The sequence below is a fragment of the Leucoraja erinacea genome, chromosome 34, assembly GCF_028641065.1.
Source record: "Leucoraja erinacea ecotype New England chromosome 34, Leri_hhj_1, whole genome shotgun sequence".
Classification (NCBI taxonomy): domain Eukaryota; kingdom Metazoa; phylum Chordata; class Chondrichthyes; order Rajiformes; family Rajidae; genus Leucoraja; species Leucoraja erinaceus.
Window position 1 is genome coordinate 7,258,173 of NC_073410.1, and position 20,674 is coordinate 7,278,846.

General features: G+C 45.7%; 1 protein-coding gene across 2 annotated transcripts in view; it reads right to left on the reverse strand.

Annotated features, from left to right (window-relative positions):
- unc5b (unc-5 netrin receptor B) overlaps nucleotides 1-20,674 on the reverse strand; it is a 196,292-nt gene that overhangs the window by 119,920 nt on the left and 55,698 nt on the right. The gene's annotated exons all lie outside the window — the stretch shown is intronic.

The window sequence follows — 20,674 nt, forward strand, 5'->3', positions numbered from 1 at the left end:
GGTCTGTAGAACACCTGCCTCACCGACTCACCTGCAGGTACACAACAACAATGTACCTTTCACTGTGGCACATTATAGACGGGAGACACAGCGCGGAAACAGGCCCTTCGGCCCACCGGGTCCGTGCCGACCAGCGATCCCCGCACATTAGCACTATCCTACACCCACCAGGGACAATTTTTACATTTGCCAAGCCAATTAACCTACAAACATGTACGTCTTTGGAATGTGAGAGGAAACCGAAGATGTCGGAGAAAACCCACGCAGGTCACGGGGAGAACGTACAAACTCCGTACAGACAGCACCTGTAATCAGGATCGAACCCGGGTCTCTGGACGTATTCACTGTAAGGCAGAAACTCGACCGCTGTGCCACTGTGACTGCCTGACCAGTAATGCAGGGAATTACTTTTAGTTTAGTTTAGAGATACAGTACGGAAACAGGCCCTTCAGCCCAGCGAGTACGTGCCGACCCGCAATCCACGCCCACTCACACTATCCTACATGCACTAGGGTCAATTCCCTAGTCAATAACAATAAGTCTCCTACAGTATTCCTTTTCTCCAGAGATGCTACTGACCCACTGAGATACTCCAGCTTTTTGTGTCTATCTAGGAACAATTTACAATGACACCAAGCCAATTGTCCTACAAACCAGTATGTCTTTGGAGTGTGGGAGGAAACCGGAGCTCCCGGAGAAAACCCACGCAGGTCACAGGGAGAACGTACAAACTCCGTACAGACAGCACCCGCAGTCCGGATCGAACCCGGGTCTCCGGTGCTGCAAGGCAGGAACTCTACTGCTGCGCCACTGTGCTGCCCCAGACTTGTTTCCTGTTGTTGCATGAACTAAGAATCTCAAGTGCTGTTGGTTTCAGATAAGTGTCCTGAAAAAGCTGTAGTTTAATCATCATGTTAAGACCCTATCACTCCTTCACTTCATTTGCTGCATGGAAACAAGCCCTTCGGCCAAACTTGTCTATGTCAAACCAGTTGCCTTGTCTAGTACAAACCTGTGCCTGTATCCATGTGGTGTCTAAGTGTCATAAATGTAACTATCTCCACCAATTCCTCTGGCAGTTTGTTCCATATGTACACCGTCCTCTATGAAGATGTTGCTCCTCGGGTCCCTATTAAGTTTTTCCCCTTTTAACTTATGGGCCTGTCCCACTTAGGCGATTTTTTGGGCGAATGCTGCAGAATTTTCAACATAGTGAAAATGTTTCGCCAACAGTGGCTGTCGTAGGTTGACGTAGGTGAATTTCATTCAAACTAGTCCCTGGCAGTCTCCTAAAGATCACCTAAGTGGGACAGGCCCATTAGTCTCACATATCCTGGGGCAGACAGTGGCTCCTCACTTTATCCATGTCCCTCATGGTATAAATTTATCTCCACAGCCTCTTACACTCAAGGGGAAAAAAAGACCCAGCCTCTTCTCATGGATCTAGCCGTCAGACCCAGTAACATTCGCATAAACCATCTTTGTACCCTTTACCATTCAATGATAATCAATAGTAGTCTGAATGTGGCCAAGCCAATGTCTTGTACAGCTGTAACACGATGTCTCAACTTGTGACAACTGCATACTGACTGATGAAGGCAAGCTAATGAGATTTAAAAGGGGCTGCAAAAATGGAAGTTGTTGCAGTGAACTCAAATGACTGGCAAATCTTTATTCCTGATAGACCATCAACCAGCTTCACCACGTTCAATGCAGTTTGCTTTCCATCAGAGAGTGCAGTTGTCATCGCTATTTGCTGCATACAAACACTGCATGTGGAAGCTCGGTGAATTGCTTCATCTTAAATTTAATTTAAAGTCTTTCAGATTATTGGATGTGACTAAATTGGAAAGGTTAATCTTTCTTTGAGCAATGTTCTTGTCAGTGCTATCTGGATATTTGCGACGTTACAATCTTACCTGGTTGTTCAGCCAGTCAATTATGAAATCGCTGGAGATTACTGGGGGCCATTCAGCTCGAGTCTGTGCCCGTATTAACTTTCCACATGAGCAGGTGGTTCCAATCTTAATTAACCCCAGTATTAGTGAGCTGGAAACTATCTGTATTGTTCCACCCGCTCACATTTTTAAACAACTCTTCCCTGAAGAGCAAGAACTGGGGAGGATGGAGCCAGTGTGATGACGAATGTGGAGTAAAGGGCCTGTCCCACTTTCACAACCTAATTCACGACCTCTGCCGAGTTTGCCCTTGGCTCATACTCACAGCGTGGTCGTCACGAAGTCGTAGCAGGCCGTGATGTTAGCTGTAGGTACTCATGGCATCAAGTAGGTCGGGCGCTTTTTCTAGCATGATGAAAAATGTCCACGAGTAAAAAAAGGTTGTGAATTAGGTTGTGAAAGTGGGACAGGCCCCTTAAGGAGCCTGGGGCTCGCCTGAATCAGGCACCGCTCATAACAACCAGAGCGTGGACTAGACTTGGAAAATGGCTCCAAAACAGGGATCCTCTTTCGTGCGGTCTCAGTGGGATATTTCTGTACACTTTGCTAATTGGGGGCTGGACTGTTTGTTAGCGAATTTCACTGTTCATTTGCACATCTGACGAGAACACACCACTAAACCGTCCAAAGATGGAGACTTTGAACCTCAGCGAGAGGTTGTGTACAAGGGGATTTGTGAAGCTCATTGGCACTGAAACAGCAGGAGAAAAGGGGCAACATGAAGTGGCATTGAACGATCTCCAAGGCCAGAACAGGCTGCAATGAGATGGGTCCCTTTGGATTTTTAGCTTGATTCTGGAAATTCTTCTCGTTATTAAGTGCAAGACGTGGGTGGCACGGTGGCGCAGCGGTAGAGTTGTTGTAGTACAGCCTTTGCAGCGCCAGAGACCTGGCTACGATCCCAACTTCAGGTGCTTGTCTGTACGAAGTTTGTACGTTCTCCCCATGACCACGTCGGCTTTCTCCGAGATCTTCGGTTTCCTCCCACACTCCAAAAGACGCACAGGTTTGTGGGTTAATTGGCTTGGTGTAAATGTAAATTGTCCCCAGTGTGTGTAGGATAGTGTAAGTGTGTGGGATCGCTGGTCGGCGTGGACCTGGTGGGCCGAAGGGCCTGTTTCCGTGCTATATCTCTACTCCAACCGTGGGGCCTGTGGACTTCAACATCGTGAAGCCTGCAGTCTCTGGTGAGAAGAGGCCGACTCGGGAGCTCCATGCCGTGGAGAGAGTTAAAACCGACCCGACGCGGAGGTTTTGATCTCCCCGACGGGGGGCTTCGATCATCAAATGTGGGGGCTTTGATCGCGGAAGGTTTGACTGCCTCGACTGCGGGAGGAAGAGGATTGAACCTTATTGCCTTCCATCACAGTGAGGAATGTGGAATCCACTGTGGTGGATGTTTATGTTCACTTTAATGTGGTTGTGTGTCTTGTTGCTTTTCACTTAGTATGGCTGTATGGTAGCTCAAAATTCCACTGTACCTTAATTGGTACATGTGACAAAAAGCTGACCTTGACCTTGAAACCTTGCATTAAACTAAACTATTGGCACTGCTATAAAAACAGAAGACACTGCAGATATTCAGTGGATCAGCTCCCGTTGAATGTGGAGGCTGGTTGTGAGCATGGAGCCTCTCTAATCTTTTTCTTTGTCCCTAATCTTGTTTGGCAAGGCTCATGATTGCATCTTCCACTCTTCCCCTCTCCTCCCCGCCTGAATGGGATAGAGTTCCCCTTGTCCCCGCCAGCTGCCACATTCAAAGGATCGCCCGCTCTCTTTTCCGCCACCTTTTTGTGCTTCATGCACTTACTGCAATGCGCAGAGTTGGCAGAGAGCCAATGAATATCTCAAATGCAAAACAATTTCAGAAGCAGACAAAAAAATGCATCGAAAAAAAAAAATATTGAGCGAGATTGAAATCAATTGTCTACGATATCTACCTTCACCTGAGGCCCAAACAAGCGTTCCACATTACTGAATCCTGCACTGGTTGTAAGAGGCAAGTCAGCTGTGAGAATGTGTCATATCTCTCCCCCAGAATCATCACAGGCTCACACAAATACGCTTTGAAATCATGAAGGCAAGATCAACTGGATTCAACACATTCCACAGAGATGACTTGAGATAAGACTCAAGCAACTCATGCTGGAGAGGGGACCAGTTAGGTCTCTCACCGAGGCTCAGTTTAGTTTAGAGACACAGCGCAGAGTTTAGGCTCTTGGGTCCACCAAGTCCTCACGGACCAGCGATCCCCGCACAGTTTAAACCATCCCACACGAAGGACAATTATCAAAAACATTTTATACCAAGCCAATCACCTTACAAACCTGTACGTCTTTGGAGTGTGGGAGGAAACTGGAGATCCCTGAGAAAACCCACGCAGGTCACGGGGAGAACGTACAAACTCCGTACAGACAAGCACCTGTAGCCAGGATCAAAACCAGGTATCTGGCGCTGTAAGTGCAGCAATTCCACCACTGCGCCACCGTGCAGCGCACCACACTTATTTTAAAATTTTAAATATATAATTTTTTAATTATATGTTCAGTTATTGTGCAGAATCACTTACCAAAAAGCAATGTAAACCTGGAAAGCTCTAAAAATAATTGTTTATGACCATGTGTTATTGGAGATTACAATAATATCGTCAAGACATTTGGATGGGTACATAGACGGGAAAGGTTTAGAGGGATATGGGCCAAACATGAGATGGGGAATTTCAGTCAGCAAGGAAGAGTAGGGCCGAAGGGCCTGTGTTGTATGACTATCACTTACAACTTGGGCAAGGGAATGGAAGCAACCAGAGTTTACATATCACCCCACACTGACTGAAACAACAGGTTCAAAGGGTTGAACAGCCTTCCTTGTCTTGCTCCATCCGATTAGACCGCGTATAGACTTTAGTCCGTATGTTTTCTTGCAAAGTGGTTGCCTGGAGGGACTGAAGCATTGAGCAGAGCACAGGAAAGTTGGAAAACCACCCTGGGCATGTTGCAGGGCGGGTTAAATAACACTTTATTGGACTCAAACATTCAGATTCATTCAAACCCTGCCTAATTGCTGTGTTTATCAGAGGTAACATCAAATGCCTTTGTTCAGAGTCTTGGTGGGGCGAGTGGGTGTGGGTGTGGGTGTGAGTGTATTCTTCACAGGCCACATGTTTACTGCGGATTATGCTGTGCCTTTTGCAGCCGGCTCTCCGAAAGAGAATCACAATGTTGTTTAGATCCAGGAATTGTTTGTTGTAGAACATAGAACAGTACAGGAACAGGCCCACACAGTCTGCTGTGAAAATGATGTCCAAGTAGAGTAATCTCATCTTCCTACACACAATCCATTCCTTGCATATCCATGTGCCCATCAAAAGGCCTCTTAAACGCCATTTATTTCCTGTAAAGACAGTAAAGGGCCTGCCTGTCCCACTGTACAAGGTAATTCAAGAACTCAGATAATTACGGTAATAGCCGTTCGTAGGTACTCGGGGCTCTCGTGGACATTTTTCACAGTGCTGAAAAATCTTCACGAGTTACCGCGTTAACCGAGTACCTACCGTTAGCGTTACGAGCTGCCACGAGACATCCACGAGCTCCATCGTAGCCGCTACATACATTCTACGTACTTACCACGAGTTTGATTTTTTTTTAAACTCGGGAAGCTCTTGAATTACCTCGTACAGTGGGACAGGGCCCTTTAAACATTGCTTTGCCCCCCATCTCTCCTGGCCTTGCCCCCAGTATTCATTTCTAATTTTAATTAATAACCTTATATATTTTATTTTATTTTATAGGTACAGCGTGGAAACAGACTTTTCGACCCGCCAAGTCCACTCTGACCAGTGATCCCTGCACACTAACACTACCCTACACACACACACACGGGATAATTACCAATGACCTGTATTTGTCTGTAACTCGTTTTCTCCTCGCCCACAGCTAACAATACCCTATTTCCTTGTTTAAGAAAGAACTGCAGATGCTGGAAAAATTGAAGGTCGACAAAAATGCTGGAGAAACTCAGCGGGTGAGGCAGCATCTATGGAGTTGAAGAAGGGTCTCGACCCGAAACATCGCCTATTCCTTCGCTCCACAGATGCTGCCTCACCCGCTGAGTTTCTCCAACATTGTCTACCTATGGCCAATTTCCTTTATCATTGTCACTTTTTTATTTGCATACCTTCCAATCATTTGTTCTTTATCTCTCTACATCACCACCTGTATCTCTCATTTCCCTTTCCCCGGACTCTCAGTCTGAAGAAGGGTTTCGACCCAAAACCTCATCTTTTTTTTTTCTCCACAGATGCTGTCTGACCCACTGAGTTACTCCAGCTTTTTTGTGTCGATCTTCAAAGCTAAAGATGCATTCTTTCCACTATCCCTATGTATTTTCCCAGCTGATTCATGGAAGCCTGGCATCTCTAAAATCTGCAGACCATCAGAGACATGACTGAATCTTTGGAGAGGAAACAATCCCTTTGAACACAAGGGGAAGACTCAAAGCACTACATACTAACAAGTGCAGTGCCACAGAAACCTGGTGCAAGTCTGTGCGTGCAATTCCCCACAAGTGTGTGTGGTCTTATGCCAAGAACAACACCTTGTATTGATATAGTTCCCTTAACATAGCAAAACAGCCCAAGGCACTTCACAGGAGAATTATTAAGTAAAATTTGGCAGTGTGCTGCAAGATGATGCCACAGCAAATGATCAAATGCTGGGAAGAAGTGGAAGATTCTAATGAGGAGGTTAGGCAGAGGTTTAAAATAAGCTATTCCAAAGTTTGGGGCCATGGTAACTAAACATCTGCCAACAGTGAATTTACCAAAGCTGATTAACCCACAAACCCGTACGTCTTTGAAGTGTGGGGGGAAACTGGAGATCCCAGAGAAAAACCACGCAGGTCACGGGAAGAATGTACAAACTCCGTACAGACAAGCACTCGTAGTCAAGGTCTTTGGTTCTGCATGTGCTGTAAGGCAGCAACTCTACAACTGCGTTTCGGTACAAGAAGTTTCTAGGTTATGGGTGCCCCTTTAATGCTTCAAGCAGATGCAGTTATACTTTGTTACTTGCAACCCCAATGCAGAGGGCAAGTACAGTTCTTCCAATATCTCCTCCAGCCATAGTCATGCAGCGTACCACACTTATTTTTGCATTTTATATAATGTTTTAATTATACGTTCAGTTATTGTCCAGAATTACTTTCCAAAAAGCAATAGAAAGCTCTAAAAATAATTGTTTATGACCTGTGTCGACCAGAAGCTTGGAGATTACAATAATATCGTCAAGACATTTAGACGGGTACATAGACGGGAAAGGTTTAGAGGGATATGGGCCAAACATGAGACGGGGCATTTCAGTCAGCAAGGAAGAGTAGGGCCGAAGGGCCTGTGTTGTATGACTATCACTTACAACTTGTCAAGGGAATGGAAGCAAACAGAGTTTACATATCACCCCACACTGACTGAAGCAACAGGTTCAAAGGGTTGAACAGCCTTCCTCGTCTTGCTCCGTCCGATTAGACCGCGTATAGACTTTAGTCCGTATGTTTTCTTGCAAAGTGGTTGCCTGGAGGGACTGAAGCTTTGAACAGAGCACAGGAAAGTTGGAAAACCACCCTGGGCATGTTGCAGGGCGGGTTAAATAACACTTTATTGGACTCAAACATTCAGATTCACTCAAGCCCTGCTTAATTGCTGTGTTTATCAGAGGTAACATCAAATGCCTTTGTTCACAGTCTTGGTGGGGCGAAGTATTCTTCACAGGCCACATGTTTACTGCGGATTATGCTTTGCCTTTTGCAGGCAGGAACAGGCCCACAATGATGTCAAGGTAGATCTCATCTGCCAGCACGCGATCCATTCCTTGCATCCATGTGCCATGTCCATCGAAAAGCCTCTTAAATGCCATTTATTTCCTGTAATGATGGTAAAACATTGCTTTGCCCCCATCTCTCCTGTCCATGCCTCCAGCATTCATTTCCAATTTTTATTAATAACCCTAGATATCTTATTTTATTTTATTTTAAACAATAGTAGGCCATTTGGCCCTTCGAGCCAGCACCGCCATTCACTGTGATCATGGCTGATCATCCACAATCAGTACCTCGTTCCTGCCTTCTCCCCATATCTCTTGACTCTGCTATCTTTAAGAGCTCTACCTAACTCTCTCTTGAAAATTGGACTCAACTACCTTCTGAGGCAGAGAATTCCACAGGTTCACAACTCTGAGTGAGAGTTTTTCCACCATCCCTATATATTTTCCCAGCTGATTCTCCGCGGAGAAGCCTGGCATCTCTAATCTCTGCGGACCATCCATGACTGAATCTTTGGAAAGGAAACAATCCCTTTGAACACAAGGGGCAGACTCAAAGCACTACATACTAACAAGTGCAGTGCCACAGAAACCTGGTGCAAGTCTGTGCGTGCAATTCCCCACAAGTGTGTGTGGTCTTATGCCAAGAACAACACCTTGTATTAATATAGTTCCCGTAACATAGCAAAACAGCCCAAGGCACTTCACAGGATAATTATCAAGCAAAATTTGGCAGTGTGCTGCAAGATGATGCCAGGACAGATGATCAAATGCTGGGAAGAAGAGGTACAGTGCCCTCCATAATGTTTGGGACAAAGACCCATCGTGTATTTATTTGCCTCTGTACTCCACAATTTGAGATTTGTAATAGAAATTTAGAGGGTGGGAGGAAACAGCAGTCACAGGGAGAACGTACAAACTCCGTACAGATAGCACCCGTAGTCAGGATTAAACTCGGGCATGTGGCACTGTAAGGCAGCAACTCTACCGCTGTGCCACCCAATACATTGAGGCAAGAACGACTGAAGGTAACTGCAGTGTGAGAGACGGAACAAGTCCATGCGAGGGAGAGGGCGAGAACATTTGAAAACACAAGAGAGAATTTAAAAAGATGTGCCCTGTTTAACTGGAAGCAAGTGTGGATCAGCGAGCTCAGACGATAAAGGCCGATCTTAACTCTGCTCAAACCTGGGAGAAAATACTCATACGCGCAGTTAAAAAAGTGCAGCCTTGAAATATATCTGCTCGAGCCCTTGGGATGAACATAGGCAAGGCAAGGAAAACATCGCAGCGTAATTAACGTTCAAGAACACTCAGGCACAACATAAATGGGTAACAGAGTTATTTTGGTTCTGGGTGAATGAGATTCTGTAGGATGGACATGTTGGACAACCAATGAGGGGAGTTTGGAAGAGGGTAGTTGGAGATCATAAGTGGAGGAGCAGAATTAGGCCATTCAGCACATCAAGTCAACTCCGCCATTTAATCATGCTGATCTATCCCTCCCTCCAAACCCTATTCTCCTGCCGCTTCAATATATCCCCCGACACCCGTAGTAATCAAGAATCAAGTCAAGTCAAGTTTATTCGTCACATACACATACGAGATATGCAGTGAAATGAAAGTGGCAATGCTCGCGGACTTTGTGCAAAATAAAAAAATCAAAAAAAATCTATCTATCTCTGCCTTAACAATATCCATTGACTTGGCCTCCACAGCCTTCTATGGCAAATAATTCCACAGATTCACCACCAGGTCATGTGACATAATCAGCCAGCATACATCCAAGCACAGCAGACACATTTCTTCCCTTATCGTTGATTTTTTTCATATCTTCCATTTGTTTATCCCAAGTGCCGTCTATCTCTCCCATTCCCCTCGCCCTCAGTCTGGGGAAGGGGGCTCGACCCAAAACGTCACCTGTTCATTTACTCCAGAGATGCTGCCGAATCTGCTGAGTTACTCCAGCCTTTTGCATCTGCCTTCGCTTTAAACCAGTTCCTCCCGACACGTTTTGACTTTACACGTGATGGGCACAAAATGAGGTGCATGTTGTGTCTGTGTGCATGCAAATATATGGATGTCACCAGTCTGTCTGAGGATTGGAATAAAGATCTAACTATTAGAACCATGTCAATATCTATGGCAGCAGGGTTTCTGTATGGCCTAACAAACATTGATCTGTTCAAGATAGCAATTCCATTATTCTACCAACTCACCGTTTAGTCCTCGCCATCACAGTGCAGACTTGGTGCTAGTTGCCTGCAATAGTACATGATCAAATATTATTTTCTACGTCAAGGCGCAGAAAATGCAAAAAATATTCAGAATCATTTCAAGCGGGTCCAACAAAATGAAGTGTCGAATCAAGGCTCCATTTAACATGGAGGATTTCCACCCTCTGCATTGTGACAGACACCAAACTGTTCTAACTGGATCGATTTTCTCCCAACGTGATACAGTGTTCAAATGGATAAAGTGACATCAAAATCAATGCCACCTTTCACTGGCCTCCAACACAATTCCTGGCACATCATACATATGTCCCACGTACATAGATGTACATATTCACACAAATACAGCATTTAAATGACATGGACAGTCAAATAAATAGTTACGGTTTGGAGGGTTACGGACCAAACACAGACAAATGGGACGAGCTTAGATGAGACATCTTGGTCGGTATGGAACAGTCAGACCCTTGGGGCCTGCTTCCCCGCTTCATGACTCTAAACTTGTGCCTACATATTGAAAAGCACCAGAACAGTCAATCTGCTGAAACAGGGGATAATTCAATGGATGCATTTACCAAGAGCGACCTCTTCTGCTCACTGCCACAGCCCAAGTTACACTCAAACAGACCCAGTATCCCAACCCAACATCATTGCCCCATGCTGGAAAGGGGAGTTTCACAGATGACTTTGTTTGATGCCCACTGCTGTTCTCCCATTGTAGAACCAATTGTTTGCCCTTGGGTGGAAGGTAATCACCAAGGCATCAAGATGGATAAAGAGGTTTGTTCCGTGTTACTACGGTGTGTGGTCTGTATTACTGCAGTGCATGGGAAGACCTTCAACAAAGGACATGAATGTTTTTGAGTTGAGGCTGCACAAGTATACGAGGGAGGGTGGAGAGGACACGGGTGAAATGGGAAGAGCGGGAAGAATGGAAATGGGAAGATTTTGAGTGGAGGAAATTACTAGCATGGCCTCTCCAGAGATGCTACCTGTCCCACTGAGTAACTCCAGCATTGTGTCGATCTTCGGTTTAAACCAGCATCTGCAGTTCCTTCCCAGACACAAGCATGGACTGGTTGGGCTGAATGTCCGTATAGGATCTTACCCAAATCCAAAGGGGCCCCATGCACAGTTGCACATCATACTGCATTCATAGAAACATAGAAACATAGAAATTAGGTGCAGGAGTAGGCCATTCGGCCCTTCGAGCCTGCACCGCCATTCAATATGATCATGGCTGATCATCCAACTCAGTATCCCATACCTGCCTTCTCTCCATACCCCCTGATCCCCTTAGCCACAAGGGCCACATCCCCTTAGCCACAAGGGCCACAAGGGCACCATTCACTCTGAATATGACTGCAACTATTTCACCTCTCTAGCCAGGAGGGCAAGGACTGACAACAGTGTCACTGACTCTCTGGAACGTAGACTTAATTCAGGAACTCCCTCCCTACACTTGGGTGGAAGCTTGAAACATGTACTACTCCATGTATTCAAGAGAGAGTTAGATTTAGCTCCTGGGGTTAATGGAATCAAGGGATATGGGGAAGAAGCAGGAATGGGGTACTGATTTTGGATGGCCAGCCATGATCATATTGAATGGTGGTGCTGGCTCAAAGGAACGAATGGCACCTATTTTCCATGTTCATTACAAACTCCAATATGCTGACTATAGTTCCACTGAGACCAGGCAGTGTTAGATTGATCTCGCCATGATTAGCATTCAGAAAATTCTCTGCAAGATTAGTGCATTCAATCTTGACTCCTAATAAAGCAGCAACTAAAATAAATGCTTGCAAGGAGCTGTAATTAAGTTCAGTGTATTTTTATGTAATTCTCCAGAGAGTCAGTATTTAAATGAAATAGCTTGATCATGCAGAATATTAAATTCATTCCCATACTTGCTTTAAACTTCTGGATGCAAGGAAATGAAGGGCAATTTTTCTCTTTAAACTCTGTAGGCATGTCAAGAAGTCAAATGCTGATTTTTATTTTTATGGCCCTATCTTTTCAGGAATAAAGTTTATTCTGGTCAATGCCCCAAAGTCAGACGCAGATTACAGGAGGATCTGGCTCCTGTTCCATAAATTCCCATTCCACTTTTACTCAAATACTCTGCATGTGAAATGGTTAGTAGGAAAACCTGGTGTGGATCTTCACCATGTCAACCGAAGATAGATTGTGTGTAAAATCATGAGAGGAATGGATCAGGTATATGCACAGAGTTTCATGCCCAGAGTAGGTGAATAGACGACCAGAGGACACAGGTTCAAGGTGAAGGGGAAAATATTTAATAGGAATATGAGGGGCAACTTTTTCCACACAAAGGTTGGTGGGTGTATGGAACAAGCTGCCTGAGGAGGTAGTTGAGGCTGGGACTATCCCAACATTTAAGAAACAGTTAGACAGGTACATGGATAGGACAGGCTTGGGGGAAATGGACTGAACACAGGCAGGTGGGACTAGTGTAGCTGGGATTCAGAGACTCTTTGTAGGGACTGCCATTAGGTGAGAATGAAAAGGTTTAGGGGCTATTAGGATGGCCAGTAAATGCTGACCTCGTCAATGGTGTTTTATCCCCATGAGTGAGTTACAAGTCTGTTTATTCTAATTCCCACTGCAAGGATCCCCAATCAAAGCTGCTCCACTCTGGCTTTATCCCTCGAATTAGATAAATAAATCTCCTGTTTATTCTAATTCCCACTGCAAGGATCCCCAATCAAAGCTGCTCCACTCTGGAGCTTGTTTAAGGAAGAACTACAGATGCCAGTAAAATCGCAGGTGGACACAAAATGCCGGAGAAACTCAGCAGGTGAGGCAGCATCTACGGAGAGAACGAATTGGCGACGTTTCGGGTCGAGACAACTTCTTCAACTCTGGAGCTTCTTATGCACGTTGGCTCACAAAAATGATAACGATGATTGCAATTCAAGATAATAGTCAAAACATCTCTGCACTAATGCATCGTTCTTCTCCGTGGATTGTCACCTTGTCGTGGTGGAGAAGCTTGGAGAAGCCGAGATCAATGCCGTCTGGAGCTATGCTCCTGGTAGGGCCACCCATGGCGGTAAGGTTGAGGGAAAGGTCTCTGACAAAGAGCAATCCAACCAAGACCTCAACGGTGGAACAAGCAGAGGATGATGGCTGACTTTAGTGGAGCGTCACAACGGCTGGGAAGGCGGATGAAGGCTGCAGCAGAAAAGGGTCTGCGGTCGCCTTGGGCTCCATGCCACTGGATCCCGACCCAGATCTGTCAAGGACCGTGTGGTGGCTGTCTGTGCACCAGTCTCCCCACGTTAAACAAAGTCACGCACAGGCGTCCTCCATGAGAGGACACTCATACTCGTTTCGAGTCTCCGCTGATGATGAATGTGCTGCATCTGAGCCATTCATCGCTACCCACTGGCACCAGCTGAAGACCAAGCAACTTGTTCTACTCCATGCCCCATCACTCGCTGGCTACATTCATGGAGGATTGAAAACCACTCCATTGACTGTCCCTCCACTTACAGTCAGTGGATCAAAGTCTCAAACTGTGGACATTTCATAGAAACATTGAAAATGGAGGCCATTCGGCTCTTCGAGGCAGCACCACCATTCATTGTGATCATGGCTGATCGTACCCTATCAATAACCCGTGCCTGCTTTCTCCCCATATCCCTCGACTCCACTAGCCCCTAGAGCTCTATCTAACTCCCTCTTAAATCCATCCAGTGACTTGGCCTCCACTGCCCTCAGTGGCTGGGAATTCCGTAAATTCACAACTCTCTGGGTGAAAAAGTTTTTTCCTCACCTCAGCCTGAAATGGCCTCCCGTTTATTCACCAGGCAGAGCACTTGGATAACATAGGATAGTGTGGTGCGGGATCGCTGGTCGGCGTGGACTCAGTGGGCTGAAGGGCCTGTTTCCACGCTGTATCTCTAAACCAAACAAACCTTCCTGTTATTCGATGTTATTTGTCAGCCACATGGGACTACTGGCCCAAAGATCCTCAGGCTCAGCCAATGTCCCAACACACTATTGTCATTTCCATTCCACACAACACTTTCTGTTTAGTAACATCAAGTCCATCCTCACTACAACCGTACAATGCCAATGGGCTTCGGGGAATAAATGTAACTGGTAGCTGCTTTCATTACACAATGTTTCAGTCATTTATCATACATGCCAGTCATAAACTGATGTGATGTTTCACAAGCAAATACACCTGTTTGTTACTTCTAATACAGCCAGCTCCCTGCAACATTCTTGTGTAAGTTTGACAGTCACTGACAATTTTTTTATATTTTGCAATGTTGATGACAGTTTGGTACATTTATATCTAAATGCCTTGCTCAAACCCAGCAATCATTGCCAACGTCTGTCAAAATATTGGAATAGAAAAGGCAGTACTCTTGTTAATGCTGTTGATATCAGTGTAGGTTGTGTCAACTGTAGCTCTTGGAATAAAGGGGAGGTGATTTATGACTGAGGTGCGAAAAAACGTTTTCACCCAGAGAGTTGTGAATTTATGGAATTCCCTGCCACAGAGGGCAGTGGAGGCCAAATCACTGGATGGATTTAAGAGAGAGTTAGATAGAGCTCTAGGGGCTAGTGGAATCAAGGGATATGGGGAGAAGGCAGGCACGGGTTATCAGCCATGATCACAATGAATGGCGGTGCTGGCTCAAAAGGCCGAATGGCCTCCTCCTGCACCTATTTTCTGTGTTTCTACGGTCCTAGGATCTCCCACCAGTGGAAACATCCTTTCCACATCCGCCCTTTCATTATTCTGTAAGTTTCAATGAGGTCTCCCCCTCCAATCTTCTAAACTCCAGCGAGTTGAGGCCCAGTGCTGTCAAATTCTCAGCGTACACTAACCCACTCAATCGTGGCTTAGAGTCAGCGTGGGAGCAGGAAGGTTATGGGTGCAAATTTCCTTCGGGAGATTAAAGATGGCAATTCCGGCCGAGATTCCCTGACAGGGCTGAGAGAGCGTTGCACTGTCTTTTAGATGATATATTGTGTAAAGTCAAAGCTCATGTCGAGCTAAAATAAAATCCCGCAATGCTATTTTGTAATGGTAGAGAGGTTTTGTCTCTATCTCAGTTTAGAGATACAGCGTGGAAACAGGCCCTTCGGCCCAAGTCCGCACCGACCGATGATACCCGCACATTAACACTACCCTACACACCAGGGCCAATTTTACATTTTTACCAAGCCAATTAACCTGCAAACCTGAACGTCTTTGGAGTGTGGGAGGCCACTGAGGATCTCGGAGAAAACCCAAGCAGGTCACGGGAAACAGTACAAATTCCATACAGACAAGTCCCCGTAGTCAGGATCAAACCCGCGTCTCTGGCGCTGTAAGACAGTTGCGCTACCGCTAGGCCACCGCCCATTCCCGACCATTGCCCTGAGTGTTCTCAGAACATCACAAACACGCACAAACACCTAGCTTTGTGCCAAGGACACAGCATGCAAAGGGGAAGTCTCTTGAAGCCAACACAAGTAAATGGCAGCCCATTCTGTCCTTTATAAGACACCTGGGATCTTCATGCAGGAAGGAACTGCAGATACTGGTTTAAACCGAAGATAGACACAACATGTTGGAGTAACCCAGGCCACGCAACATCTCTGAAGAGAAGACATTTCGGGTCGAGACCCTCCTTCAGACTGCTGTCCTGCTGAGTTACTCCAGCATTTTGTACCCAATCTGGGATCTTTGGTCAGAGATGCATCCCTCAAAAAAAATAACTACTTACATTATAGTGCTGTCAAGGAGCTCCTATTAAACTACAAACATGAACTGATTTCAATAAATATTTGCAGATCAAGCAGAATTCAATTGCCTGAGAATGGACAGACATGCTTGCAAATTTATTTTAAGGTATACAATATTAAGTGATTGGCTTTCTTTCAATGTTTCAAGATTATTGCAAGGGTTGCACATTCAACTTCCATTTGAGAGATTGGAGTACAAAATCTGAGTTGACAGTCTCTGGCACTGCCAAGGGAGTGGAGCACTGTCAGAGGAGTCGCCTCTCAATGAGTTACGGCCGGTTTATTCCATCCTGTGGACCAGACATTGTCAGGGCAAACTTTGGAAGAGAAAGGGGTTTATTCCTGCTGCCCTACCCAATATTTATCCCTTATAACATAATCTAGACATCATCAGCCTGAAGAAGGGTCTCGACCCAAAACGTCACAAATTCCTTCTATCCAGAGATGCCGCCTGTCCCGCTGAGTTACTCCAGCATTTGCAATTCTTTCCTCACATTGAAACTTGGGGGGAGTTGCTCTGGGCCAATTGATCGGGGCGGCACGGTTGTGCAGCGGTAGAGTTGTGTCCTTACAACGCCAGATACCCAGGTTCGATCCTGACTACGAGTGCTGTCTATGTGGAGTTTGTACGTTCTCCCCGTGTAAGTTTTCTCCGGGTGCTCCATTTTCCTCCCACACTCCAAAGAAGCACACATTTGCAGGCTAATTGGCTTCGGTAAAACTTGTAACTTGTTTCTAGTGTGTAGGATAATGTTTGCGTGTGGGGATCACTGGTCTGCACACACTGTGTGGGCCAAAGGACTCGTTCTGTGCTGTATCCCTGAACTAAACCACTCCACCATCATGTTAGAAATGCTTCACTGGCTGCAAGGTGCTTTGGGACACATTGAGGCAGGGTAGCAGCTCCAACAGTGTGGAACAGTGGCATAGCCAAGAGCAGCAGCTTTCATAGCTCCAGAAACACGTGATCATTCCTGACCTCTGGTGCTGTCTGTGTGGAGTTTGCACTTTCTCCCTGTGATCACAGATGATGCGGGGGTGACACGATGGCACAGCAGTAGAGTTGCTGCCTTAAAGCGCTTGCAGCACCGAAGACCTAGGTTCGATCCCGACTACGGGCTCCGTTTGTAGGTACATTCTCCCCGTGAGTTTTCTCCGAGATCTTCGGTTTCCTCCCACACTCCAAAGACGGACAGGCATGGAGGTAAATTGGCTTGGTAAGTGTAAAAATTGTCCCTAGTGGGTGTCGGATAGTGTTAATGTTCGGGAATCGCTGGTCGGCACGGATCCAGTGGGCCAAAGGTCCTGTTTTCGCGCTGTATCTCTGATCTAAATTAAATATCAGCATTGCTTTTTTTTTTTGCTTTTCCGATATGAATCCATAGCAATGTTGAGAAGGCCCGTATCTACACCACTGACGTTTGTTTCTTTAATCCTGTCCTGTGGGGTGGGATACTAATAACACTGGGTGATAGACAGCAATGCTGTAGGACAGTAAATCAACCCTGCTTTGTGCTTTCCCCAGGGGATTTGGCAGATCAGCAGAGGAACAGGAGAAAAAGAATAAGGACTGCCCTCTTATCAATAATAAGTTAATCCATTAGAGTAAATCAGGGAGCACGAAACAAATCATTTCAATGATGTGAAATGTCAACTTTAAAGCCCTGTCCCACGGTACGAGTTCATTCCAAGAGCTCTCCCGAGTTTAAAAAAAAAAATCAAACTCGTGGTAAGCACAGAGAATGAACGTAGCGGGTACGTTGGAGCTCGGGGATGTCTCTTAGCGGCTCATAACGCTAACGGCAGGTACTCGGGAAGACTCGCTAACTGCAGGTAAGCACGGGAAGACTCGTGAAGATTTTTCAACATGTTGAAAAATGTCCACGAGATCCCAGAGTACCGACGAGTGGCCATTACCGTAAATCTCCGAGTTCGAATCAGGGCAAACTCGGGTGAGCTCTTGGAATGAACTCTTACTGTGGGACAGGGCTTTTAGGCATCAAATGTACGAACAGATAACAGGATGAGATGTGGCCATTTGGGTAATTGCAATTCCACTCACAATTCCGGCTCGACTGACCCCACCCCAATGGAGATATGCAATTGCATGGAAAAGGGGCCAGACAAAATAATGGCGTAGTCAGTGTGTGATCCAGCATGGAAACAGACCCGTTTGGTCCAACTTGTCCATAAGATGTCCCAGCTACACTAGTCCCACATGTTTGGTCCATATCCCACTGAACCTGTCCTATCCATACACCTGTCTAACCGTTTCTTAAATGTTGGGATAGTCCCTGCCTCAACCACCTCTTCTGGTAGCTCGTCCCATACACCCACCATCCTTTGTGTGAAAAAGTTATCCCTCAGATTCCAATTAAATCTATGGAACTATGAGTCACATTCATATCGTTCTCGGGTGAAGGAATTTCTTTCACACTAAACCACCTTCAGGATGTTTGATGGATATTTTATAGTTAAGGCCCCTCGTCTTAAAAAATGATTTTACTTAAAAAAAAAAAAAAATCAAGTCCTTGCTTGGCATTCTCCTGCCTGGGGCTCCAGCCAGATCAATGTTGTATTGTCCTAAAAATTAACCCGATTAAGTTGGTGGGGTTGGGATTCTGATATTTTCTTTGGACATGTTTGGCCTTCAGGCCTTAATATGATAGGTACCTCTTTCAATTAGCCTCTTTGCCACACGTTACACAGTGGTCTCTTTGGAGGTTGACATTTTACAAAGTGCTTGCAGGTCCTTCAACATTATATGTCATCTTATCCTGTCACTGATCAAATTACAGTTTGTTAATTCACTTTGGGTATCGTTTATTCTGCTTCTAACTCACTACCAGGCACCTGTGGTACCTGTTCGGTGCACTTTATCTGGCCTAAAACCTTACTGTACATCTTTTGCTTCTCATCCTCTCGACCTGCCTTAATCTCTATCTCGCTCCTGCACTCCTAGACTGCAGGTTCTCTGCTGAACAATGTGCGTCATTGCCAGTGAACCAGGGTGGCTATGAAAGTGGTGCTGAGGAAACACTTCAAAAAGCCTAGGTAGACAAAAGTGCTGGAGAAACTCAGCGGGCGCAGCAGCATCTATGGAGCGAAGGAAATAGGCAACGTTTCAGGGCCGACATTCTCTTTCCTTTATTACAAATTGTGTTCACACATAGGGTGGTGGGTATATAGAATGGGTTGCCAAAGGAGTTAATTGAGGCACGTACTATAATAATTTGGCAAGTACATGGATTGGAAAGGTTTTCGAATGATATGGTCCAAACAGGGGCAGGTGGGAGTAGTGTAGATGAGGCATCTTGGTCGCATGGGCAAGGAGGACTGAAGGGCCTGTTTCCGTGCTGAATGACTCAGAGATAGCACATTCTATAACACTCTCTATAACATTCTATAATAGTCACAGAACATGTAGAAAGGTTGGCAAACGTCATTCATCTCAACTCTCAGTTGCCATGAGGTTGTCTGATCAACCAAGTCAACTTAAATATAGATATCCTATGTTTAAGAAGGAACTGCAGATGCTGGAAAATCGAAGGTAGACAAAAATGCTGGAGAAGCTCGGCGGGTGAGGCAGCATCTATGGAGTTGGAGATGTGAGCATGGGTACAAAGTAGCAAGATAAAGGACCAGCATGGTAGACTCTGCTCGTGAAGCAGTTAATGTGTGTATTTGATCAATTAATCAACACCTACCTCAGCCTCTGTGGGCACACACCACTTACTTTCCCTTCACTTTTCTTATTAAAGCAACTTCTCTGCCAAAGGAGGGAATTCAAGTCTCCAGATCAAGCTTCCCTCTCCCACTATTCACTCCTGTCACCATTCAAATACAACATTACTGCATTGAGAGCTGTTCAGCAGCATTTTTACTTTATGACCTCAAGGTCTCCTGGTGGTGATAGAACTATCTTAAAGACACAAAGCTAAATAAAAACCCAGCTTTGTAACAAATCTGGAAAATGTCTGTATTTTGTTGCTAGAGAGCTCCACACTTCCAACAACTTGGGAGTTTTCTTTTCCAATCTGCAGTCGAAGACACGGAATTTATTTCCATCATTTCATCCTTGTCATAAAGAAAATCTGTTCTATGACATGATGGCAATCTCAAGCTGCTCTTAGCCCAGGACTCAGAGCCCAGGAACTGTTGAAGGGCCTGCTGGTGCTCTCATGCTGGGAAACGGTTTGCACTTCCCGCCGACATGGGGCTGGGATCTGGGATCTGGGTCAGGGCAGGAGCACTAACTCGCAAGATAGCCCACTCGACGAAACAGTCGTAGTACGGTCATGGGCAGATTCATGGGTCATTTTCGGCCCCATTTCCGTAACCGGCTTCCGTCTCCGCACCCAAGATCCCGTAGCGCAGCAAAGATACTAGTGCGGAGACGGAAGCCGGTTACGGAAACATCCTCGTAAAAATAAAAGTTCTTTGGTAAAAATCTTCTCCTCATTTTCAGAATTATAATTTATTAACAGAAACTGTTCCCCCGCAACGTTGATTACACTGCGAGTCGGGTGGGGTTACTGAAATGGATGAAAAAAAGGCCCACGTTCCGCTCCGTTGTGTACTACACCTCAGCCCATTGCAGTATCCTGACCACCTGCTTCACGGTATGGTACAGCAGCTGCACTGCTGCGGACAGGAAGGCACTACAACGGGTGGTGAAAACCTCGCAGCACATCATCGGTGCCCCGCTCCCTGCCATGGATGCCCTCCACCGAAAACGTTGTCTGAGACGGGCTGGGAAGATCATCAAAGACCCCTCACACCCCAACCATGGACTGTTTGCCCTCCTCCCATCAGGGAGGCGGTACAGGAGCCTCAGGTCACGTACTAGTAGGATGAGGAACAGCTTCTACAATAATACAATCACATTGCTGAACTCGGAGTC